Source organism: Balaenoptera borealis (assembly GCF_965194805.1).
Source record: "Balaenoptera borealis genome assembly, chromosome: 15".
NCBI lineage: Eukaryota > Metazoa > Chordata > Mammalia > Artiodactyla > Balaenopteridae > Balaenoptera > Balaenoptera borealis.
Window position 1 is genome coordinate 46,473,073 of NC_138871.1, and position 11,570 is coordinate 46,484,642.

The window sequence follows — 11,570 nt, forward strand, 5'->3', positions numbered from 1 at the left end:
AAGTGGGGGCCACTCTTCATTGCGGTGCGTGGGCCTCTCACTATCGCGGCCTCTCACTGTCACAGCCTCTCTTATTGCGGAGCACAAGCTCCAGATGCACAGGTTCAGTAATTGTGGCTCACGGGACCAGCCGCTCTGCGGCATGTGGGATATTCCCCAACCGGGGCTCGAACCCGTGTCCCCTGCATTGGCAGGCAGATTCTCAACCACTGTGCCACCAGGGAAGCCCCTGATCTGATTTTTGTTATTTCCTTCCTTCCTCTAACTTTGGACTTCATTTGTTCTTCTTTTTCTAGTTCCTTGGGGTGTAAAGTTAGGTTGTTCAGAAAACTTTCTTATTTCTTGATGTAGGTGTTTATTGCTGTGAACTTCCCTCTTAGAACTGCTTTTGCTGCATCCCATGAACTTTGGTATGTTGTATTTCCATTTTCATTTGTCCCAAGGTAATTTTAAATTTCTCTTTTGATTTCTTTATTGACCCATTGGTTATTCAGTAGCGTGCTGTTTAATCCCCACATATTTGTGAATTTTCTAGTTTTCTTCTTGTAGTTGATTTCTAGTTTCATATTATAGTGATAAGAAAAGATGCTTCACATGATTTCAGTATTCGTAAATTTGTTAAGACTTGTCTTGAGGCCAAAATATGATCTCCTGGAGAATGTTCTGTGCACTTGAGAAGAATGTTTATTCTGTTGCTTTTGGATGGAATGTTCTGGACATATCTGTTAAGTTCATATGATCCAATGAGTTGTTTAAGGCTGATGTTTCCTTATTGGTATTCTGTCTAGATGATGTATCTATTGATATGAGTGGGATATTAAAGTTCCCTACTATTATTCTATTGCTAAGTATTTCTCCCTTTAGGTCTGTTAATATTTGCTTTATATATTTAGAGCTTCCATATTGGGTGCAAAAATATTTACAAATGTTATATCCTCTTATTGAATTGATCTCTTTATGATTATGTAATGTTCTTTTTTCTTATTACAGTCTTTGTTTTAAAGTCTATTTTGGGACTTACTTGGTGGCACAGTGGTTAAGAATCCACCTCCTATGCAGGGGACACAGGTTTTAGCTCTGGTCTGGGAAGATCCCACATGCCGCAGAGCAACTAAGCCCATGCACCGCAACTACTGAGCAGGCTCTCTAGAGCCTGTGAGCCACAACTACTGAGCCCACATGCCACAACTACTGAAATCCATGTGCCTAGAGCCCGTGCTCCACAACAAGAGAAGCCACCACAATGAGAAGCCCGCGCACCGCAATGAAGAGTAGCTCCCCGCTCACCGCAGCTAGAGAAAGCCCACAAACAGCAATGAAGACCCAATGCAGCCAAAAATAAATAAACAAATAAATTTATTTTAAAATAGATAAATAAATAGATTTATTTAAAAATAAATATATTTATTTAAAAATAGATTTATTTAAAAATAACTAAATAGATTTATTTAAAAATAAATAAGTAAATTTATTTAAAAATAAATAAATAGGGGCTTCCCTGGTGGCACAGTGGTTAAGAATCCGCCTGCCAATGCAGGTGAGATGGGTTCGAGCCCTGGTCCAGGAAGAACCCACATGCCACGGAGCAACTAAGCTCATGAGCCACAACTACTGAGCCCATGAGCCGCAACTACTGAAGCCCATGTGCCTAGAGCCTGTGCTCCACAAACAAGAGAAGCCACCACAATGAGGAGCCCACACACCGCAACAAAGACCCAATGCAGCCAAAGATAAATAAATAAATAAATAAAATTTTAAAAAATAAATAAATAAATAGATTTCTTTAAAATAAATAAATAATAAATTTATTTATTTTAAAATAAATAAATTTATTTAAAATAGATTTATTTTAAATAAATAAATCTATTTAAAATAAATAAATAAATAAAGTCTATTTTGTCTGATATGAGTATAACTACCCTAGCTTTCTTTTGGTTTCCATTTGCCTGGAACATCTTTTTCCATCCCTTCACTTTTAGTCAGTGTGTCTTCAAATACTGTTTTATTTCCAAATAACACTTAACTTGAAGACCCTGAAAATGAAGGTTCAGGTTTAGAGCTAAACAGAAATAGTTAAATCTTCATGCCCACAGAGGTGAAATTACTAAGAGAAATTTCAAGATTCAGTATAGGCGACTGCTAAGCACTATCTTACTTACCCTCTACTTACTTACTTACACTTCATGGAAGCCATATTTGATCACTTGTAAGGGATCCTGGTCTGTGCCCCACCTCCACTCCAGGCTTAGCCAGATGCCTGCTGTACCCTCTTTCTCTCTCTCCTTGCCCATCTCCAGGCCCACCAGTTCTTCAAAGTTCCTTCTCCAAGGAAATCTGGTCTTTTTCCTGCTGGCTCTGAAAAATAAAATTAAATGTATTTGAAATCTTCATATTGATATTCTCTGAAATACAAGGTGTCAAAAATATATTGCATGATAACCATCCTGGAAAAAAGATACCTGAATACGTATTTCAGTTCCCTGTAGTACAAATTAACATTAAGAACTCAAAAATTGGGAAACTGCTTTACAAAAGACAAGCATGGAGTGCTGCTACTAGGGATCTGTTGTAAATTATAAAACATAAAATTTAAGTATGTTTATAAAACAATACAATCTTAATAAAATTAATGAAATGTATAATTTAGAAATAAAATAATACTGTAAAATTTTTTAAAATAATTAATAAAATTTAATTTAATTTAAATCCTCCAATTTGAGTTTCTACCTAAAAATCTACTAAATTTCTTGACTAGTTAATATTTTCTATATTCAATATAAGGCATACCTCATTTTATAGCACATTGCAGATAATGCATTTTTTTTTGCGAATTGAAGGTTGGTGGCAGCCCTGAATTGAGTAAGTTTATTGGCACCATTTTTCCAATAGCATGTGCTCACTTCATTTCTTTGTGTCACATTTTGGTAATTCTCACAATACTTCTAACTTTTTCATTATTATTATATTTGTTACAGAGATCTGTAACCAGTGATCTTCGATGTTACTACTACAACTTGCTGAAGACTTAGATGATGGTTAGCATTTTTAAGCAATAATGTATTTTTTATTTAATGTATGTATATTTTTTAGGCATAAATCTATTGCATATTTAATATACTACAATATAGTGTAAACATAACTTTTATATGCATTAGGAAACCAAAAAATTTGTGTGACTTGCTTTATTGCGATATTCACTTTAATACAGTGGTCTGGAAAAAAACCCATGATCTCTCTGAGGTATGAAAGTCATTTTTGATCTTTTTAGTACATTACTGGTTAGGTAGATCATTTAAATAGAGCATGGGACTGAGCGCCAGGAGACCTGGTTCCTAGTCCTGTCTCTACCATTAACTAGCAGCGCAACTTTTCTTGAGCCTCTCAACCTCTAAGCCTTCATTACACAATCTGCAAAATATGGGAATCAGATCAGATACATTATTTTTTCACTGCGAATTACAAAAGTGATAATGTATATATTTTTCATATCAATTTTTAATATAATGCAAATGAGTTTAAAGTCCCCTTTGTACTCCCTGCATTTTCTCAATCCCATTTCCCTTTTCATCTCCCCATTATTATCACTTTGCTATATCTTCTTCCAGAACTCTTTCCTTGCATTTACATAAGCTCTCTACCAGGTTTAATATTTTATATATAAAAAACTAAGCAGCCTTTGCACAAAGAAATAAGAGCTTAACTTGTGTTCAAAGGTATAATTTTGCAGATGGGAACATTTTCATTTCTGGGCTCTAGTGAATGTTGAAGAAGCAATGTTAAATCTAAAATCAAAACACTTTTAAAAGTGTAAAACTTACACTATCTGCTACAAGGAACTCACAAAATATAAATGTTACTAAAAAGAAATGTCAACATGAATAACAGTTTAAAACCTTTAGTTGTGTAAGAAGTTTAGGAAAAAGAAAACTTCTAGAGGTAGATATTATGTCAGTTTGTTACTAGGAATTATTTTTGTCACCCCATTATTAACTCTATTAATAGCCTAATTAGTCTGTCAGGCTCATACTGTCCATGGTACTTTTATTGTGCACAGCAAGCTATATATAGAACTGCTTTTTAGGCAAATTAATAATGCCATTCCCTAAAGTTATCCAGTCTCTGGGACCAATGAGAAACTGGGGAAAAATAGGCCTTTGTGAAACATTTATGTGTCAACTTGACTGAGCCATGATGCCGAAATATATGGTCAAATACTACTCTGGATATTTCTATGGGGGTATTTTTTGGATGAGATTAAAATTTAAGTTGATGGACTTTGAGTAAAGCAGATTACCCTCCATAATGTGGGTGGGCCTCATCCAGTCAGTTGAAAGCCTGGGTAGAACAAAAGACTGACCTCCCCAAACAAGAGGGAATTATAGCAGAGACCTTCAGACTTGGACTGCAATGTCTGCCCATCCCTGTAGGTTTTGGATTTTCCAGCCTCCATAATCATGTGAGCCAATTCCTAATAATAAATATAGAGAGATATACACATTCCATTGGTTCTGTTTCTTTGGAAAATCCTGACTAATACAGATATAGATATAGTTGTACCATTTTACATTCCCACTGGCTATGTATGAGGGTCCCAATTACTCCACATCCACACCAGCAATTGTTATTGACTGTCATTTTGATTATAGTCATCCTAGTGGGTGTTAAATCATATCCCACTGTGGTTTTGATTTTCATTTTCCTGATAGCTAATGACATCAAGCAGCTTTTCATGTGTTTATTGGCCATCTGTACAACTACTTTACACAAATGCCTATTATGATCTTTTGCCCACTTTTATTTGGGTTATTTGTCTTTTTATTTTTGAGTTGTAAAAGTTCTTTACATATTCTAGATACAAATTCCTTATCAGACATAAGATTTGCAAAATTTTTCTCCCAATCCAAAAGGTGTCTTTACAGTTTCTTGATGTTGTCTTTTGAAGCACAAATGTTTTCAATTTTTATGAAATCCAAAGTATTCTTTAAAATTTCTTGCTTATGGTTTTGTTGTCATATCTAAGAAAACACTGCCTATTCCAATGTCATAAATTTTCACACCTGTTTATTTTTTTCTAAGAGTTTTATACTTTTTGCTGTGATAGTTAGGTCTTTGATCCATTTTGGATTAATTTTTGTATATGGTGTGAGGTATGTCAATATCTAGTTGTCCCAGCATCATTTGTTAAAAAGAATATTCTTTCTCCATGGAATTATCTTGGGAGACTTCTCAAAATTCAACCAACCATAGGGACTTCCCGGGTGGTCCAGTGGGTAAGACTCCACGCTCCCAATGCAGGGGGCCTGAGTTCAACCCCTGGTCTGGGAACTAGATCCTGCATGCATGTCAAAACTAAGAAGCCTACATGCAACAACTAAGAGTTCGCATGCCACAAATAAGAAGTCTGTGTGCCACAACTAAAGATCTTGCATGCCACAAAGAACATCCCACATGCCACAACTAAGACCTGGCACAGCCAAAATAAATAAATTAATTAATTTTAAAAATTCAATCAACTGTAAATATAAGAGTTTATTTATACAATCTCAATTTCATTCCATTGATCTATATGTTTAGCCTTTTGCTAGTACCCCACTCTCTTGATTAATGTAGCTTTGTAGTAAGCCTAGAAACCAGAAAATGTGAATTCTTCAACTTTGTCCTTTTTCAAGATTATTTTGATCCATTGCATTACTACATAAATTTTGATACATGGATCAACTTCAATTATCATTTTTAAAAAACAGCAGGGATTGTGAAAGGGATTGGATTGAATTTGTAGATCCATTTGGAAAGTACTGCCATTTTAACAATATTAAATCTTCTGATCTATGAACATGGATGTCATTTCATGTATTTAGGTCTTCTTTAATTCTTTTCAACAATGTTTTATAGTTTTCAGAGTACAAAGTTTGTGCTTCTTTTGTTATTTTCATTCCTAAGTATTCTTTTTGATTTTATTGTAAATGGATTTATTTTTCTAAAATTATTTTTTGATTGCTCATTGCTAGTGTATAGAAATATAGTTGATTTCTGTATATTAAAATTCTATCCTACAAACTTGCTGAACTTGTTCATTAGCTCCAAGAGTTATTTGTAGATTCCTTTGGATTATCTACATACAAGATCATGTCATCTGTAAACAGATGGTTTTATTTCTTCCTTCTTTTTCTTTCTCACTGGTAAAGGCAGAAATCCAGTAGAGACAGTAAGTAAACCACATACAACGACATACATCTTTATCCACAATAAGTAGTTAATGGATACACAAAAGAAAAAGTTGTAAAGTATGATGTCAAAAACGAGTAATCATGGGGGCAGGGGAGTAAAAAAAATGCAGTGATGTTAAAGTGCAATTGTAATTAAGAGATCAGCAGCTTTAAAAATCCCACCAGTCCCTCCCATCAGGACACTTGCACAAGCCTCTTAGATAGCCTCATCCACCAGAGGGCAGACAGCAGAAGCAAGAAGAACTACAATCCTGCAGCCTGTGGAACAAAAACCACATTCACAGAAAGATAGACAAGATGAAAAGGCAGAGGGCTACGTATCAGATGAAGGAACAAGATAAAACCCCAGAAAAACAACTAAATGAAGTGGAGATAGGAAACCTTCCAGAAAAAGAGTTCAGAATAATGATAGTGAAGATGATCCAGGACCTCAGAAAAAGAATGGAGGCAAAGATCGAGAAGCTGTAAGAAATGTTTAACAAAGACTTAGAAGAATTAAAGAAAAAACAAACAGAGATGAACAATACAATAACTGAGATGAAAACTACACTAGAAGTAATCAATAGCAGAATAACTGAGGCAGAAGTACGGATAAGTGACCTGGAAGACAGAATGGTTGAGTTCACTGCTGTGGAACAGAATAAAGAAAAACGAATGAAAAGAAATGAAGACAGCCTAAGAGACCTCTGGGACAACATTAAATGCAACAACATTCACATTATAGAGGTCCCAGAAGGAGGAGAGAGAGAGAAACGACCCGAGAAAATATCTGAAGAGATTATAGTCAAAAACTTCCCTAACATGGGAAAGGAAATAGTCACCCAAGTCAAGGAAGCGCAGAGAGTCCCATACAGGATAAACCCAAGGAGAAACACACCGAGACACATAGTAATCAAATTGGCAAAAATTAAAGACAAAGAAAAATTATTGAAAGCAGCAAGGGATAAACGACAAATAACATACAAGGGAACTCCCATAAGGTTAACAGCTGATTTCTCAGCAGAAACTCTACAAGTCAGAGAGGAGTGGTATGACATATTTAAAGTGATGAAAGGGAAGAACCTACAACCAAGATTACTCTACCCGGCAAGGATCTCATTCAGATTTGATGGAGAAATCAAAAGCTTTACAGACAAGCAAAAGCTAAGAGAATTCAGCACCACTAAACCAGCTCTACAACAAATGCTAAAGGAACTTCTCTAAGTGGGAAACACAACAGAAGAAAAGGACTTACAAACACAAACCCAAAACAATTAACAAAATGGTAATAGGAACATACATAGCGATAATTACCTTAAACGTGAATGGATTAAATGCTCCAACCAAAAGATACAGGCTCACTGAATAAATACAAAAACAAGATCCATATATATATGCTGTCTACAAGAGACCCAATTCAGACCTAGGGACACATAGAGACTGAAAGTGAGGGGATGGAAAAAGATATTCCATGCAAATGGATATCAAAAGAAACCTGGAGTAGCAAGACTCATATCAGATAAAACTGACTTTAAAAGTAAAGAATGTGGGCTTCCCTGGTGGCGCAGTGGTTGAGAATCTACCTGCCAATGCAGGGGACACGGGTTCGAGCCCTGGTCTGGGAGGATCCCACATGCCGTGGAGCAACTGGGCCCGTGAGCCACAGTTACTGAGCCTGCGCGACTGGAGCCTGTGGTCTGCAACAAGAGAGGCCGCGATGGTTAACGGCCCACGCACCACGATGAAGAGTGGCCCCCATTTGCCACAACTAGAGAAAGCCCTCACACAGAAATGAAGACCCAACACAGCCAAAAAAATAACTAAATAAATAAATAAATAATTCCTATTAAAAAAAAAAAGTAAAGAATGTTACAAGAGACAAGGAAGGACACTACATAATGATCAGGGGATCAATCCAAGAAGAAGATATAACAATTCTAAATATATATGCACCCAACATAGGAGCACCTCAATACATAAAGCAATTGTTAACAGCTATAAAAGAGGAAATCAACAGTAACACAATAATAGTGGGGGACTTTAAAACCTCAATTACACCAATGGACAGATCATCCAAACAGAAAATAGATAAGGAAACACAAGCTTTAAATGACACAATAGACCAGATAGACTTAACTGATATTTATAGGACATTCCATCAACAAACAGCAGATTACACTTTCTTCTCAAGTGTGCACAGAACATTCTCCAGGATAGATCACATCTTGGGTCACAAACCAAGCCTCAGTAAATTTAAGAAAGTTGAAATCATACCAAGCATCTTTTCTGACCTCAAAGCTATGAGATTAGAAATCAAATACAGGGGAAAAAAAGTAAAAAACACAAACACATGGAGGATAAACAATACGTTACTAAATAACCAAGAGATCACTGAAGAAATCAAAGAGGAAATCAAAAAATACCTAGAGACAAATGACAATGAAAACACGACGACCCAAAACCTATGGGATGCAGCAAAAGCAGTTCTAAGAGGGAAGTTTATAGCAATACAAACCTACCTCAAGAAACAAGAAAAATCTCAAACAAGCTAACCTTACACCTAAAGGAAGTAGAGAAAGAAGAATAAACAAAACACAAAATTAGCAGAAGGAAAGAAATCATAAAGATCAGAGCAGAAATAAATGAAATAGAAACAAAACAATAGCAAAGATCAATAAAACTAAAAGCTGGTTCTTTGAGAAAATAAACAAAATTGATGAACCATTAGCCAAACTCAACAAGAAAAAGAGGGAGAGGACCAATCACAAGTAATGACATTGAAACTGTGATTTAAAATCTTCAAACAAAAAAAAGTCCAGGACCAGATGGCTTCACAGGTGAATTCTGAAGAGCTAACACCCATTCTTTTCAATATCTTCTAAAAAATTGCAGAGGAAGGAACACTCCCAAACTCATTCTATGAGGCCACCATCACCCTTACACCAAAACCAGACAGAGATACTACAAAGAAAGAAAATTACAGACCAATATCACTGAGGAATATAGATGCAAAAATCCTCAACAAAATACTAGCAAACAAAATCCAACAACACATTAAAAGGATCATACACCATGATCAAATGGGATTTATCCCAGGGATGCAAGGATTCTTCAATATATGCAAATCAATCAATGCGATACACCACATTAAGAAATTGAAGAAGAAAAACCATATGATCATCTCAATAGATGCAGAAAAAGCTTCTGACAAAATTCAACACCCATTTATGATAAAAACTCTCCAGAAAGTGGGCATAGAGGGAACCTACCTCAACATAATAAAGGCCATATACGACAAACCCACAGCCAACATCATTCTCAATGGTGAAAAACTGAAAGCATTTCCTCTAAGTCAGGAACAAAACAAGGAGGCCCACTCTCACCACTCTTATTCAACATACTTTTGGAAGTCCTAGCCATGGCAATCAGAGAAGAAAAAGAAATAAAAGGAATACAAAGTGGAAAAGAAGAAGTAAAAATGTCACTGTTTGCAGATGACATGATACTATACATAGAGAATCCTAAAGATGCCATCAGAAAACTACTAGAGCTAATCAATGAATTTGGTAAATTTGCAGGATACAAAATTAATGCACAGAAATCTCTTGCATTCCTATACACTAATGATGAAAAATCTGAAAGAGAAATTAAGGAAACACTCCCATTTACCATTGCAACAAAAAGAATAAAATACCTAGGAATAAACCTACCTAGGGAGACAAAAGACCTGTATGCAGAAAACTATAAGAAACTGATGAAAGAAATTAAAGATGATACAAACAGATGGAGAGATATACCATGTTCTTGGATTGGAAGAATCAATATTGTGAAAATGAGTATACTACCCAAAGCAATCTACAGATTCAATGCAATCCCTATCAAACTACCACTGGCATTTTTTACAGAACTAGAAGAAAAAAAATTTTAATTTGTATGGAGACACAAAAGACTCCGAATAGGCAAAGCAGTCTTGAGGGAAGAAAAAAGGAGCTGGAGGAATCAGACTCCCTGACTTCAGACTATACTACAAAGCTACACTAATCAAGACAATATGGTACTGGCACAAAAATAGAAATATAGATCAATGGAACAAGATAGAAAGCCCAGAGATAAACCCACACACCTATGGTCAACTAATCTATGACAAAGAAAATAAGGATATACAATGGAGAAAAGACAGTCTCTTCAATAAGTGGTGCTGGGAAAATTGGACAGCTACATGTAAAAGAATGAAATTAGAACACTCCCTAACACCATACACAAAAATAAACTCAAAATGGATTAGAGACCTAAATGTAAGACTGGACACTATAAAACTCTTAGAGGAAAACACAGGAAGAACACTCTTTGACATAAATCACAGCAAGATCTTTTTTGATCCACCTCCTAGAGTAATGGAAATAAAAACAAAAATAAACAAATGGGACCTAATGAAGCTTAATACTTTTTGCAAAGCAAAGGAAACTACAAACAAGACAATAAGACAACCCTCCGAATGGGAGAAAATGTTTGCAAATGAATCAACGGACAAAGGATTAATCTCCAAAATATATAAACAGCTCCTGCAGCTGAATATTAAAAAAACAAACAACCCAATCCAAAAATGGGCAGAAGACCTAAATAGACATTTCTCCAAAGAAGACATACAGATGGCCAAGAAGCACATGAAAAGCTCCTCAACATCACTAATTATAAGAGAAATGCAAATCAAAACTACAATGAGGTATCACCTCACACCAGTTAGAATGGGCATCGTCAGAAAATCTACAAACAACAAATGCTGGAGAGGGTGTGGAGAAAAGGGAACCCTCTTGCACTGTTGGTGGGAATGTAAATTGACACAGCCACTATGGGGAACAGTATGGGGGTTCCTTAAAAAACTAAAAATAGAAGTATCATATGACCCAACAATCCCACTACTGGACATATACCCAGAGAAAACCATAATTCAAAAAGACACATGCACCCCAATATTCATTGTAGTACTATTTACAATAGCCAGGTCATGGAAGCAACCTAAATGTCCATCGACAGACAAGTGGATAAAGAAGATGTGGTACATATATACAATGGAGTATTACTCAGCCATAAAAAGGAAAGAAATTGGGTCATTTGTAGAGACATGGATGAACCTAGAGACTGTCATACAGAGTGAAGTAAGTCAGAAAGAGAAAAACAATTATCGTATATTAATGCATGTATGTGGAACCTAGAAAAATGGTACAGATGAACAGGTTTGCAGGGCAGAAACTGAGACACAGATGTAGAGAACAAACGTATGTACACCAAGGGGGGAAAGCGGCGGGGGGTTGAGGTGTGTGTGTGTGTGTCATGCATTGGGAGATAAGGATTGACATATATACA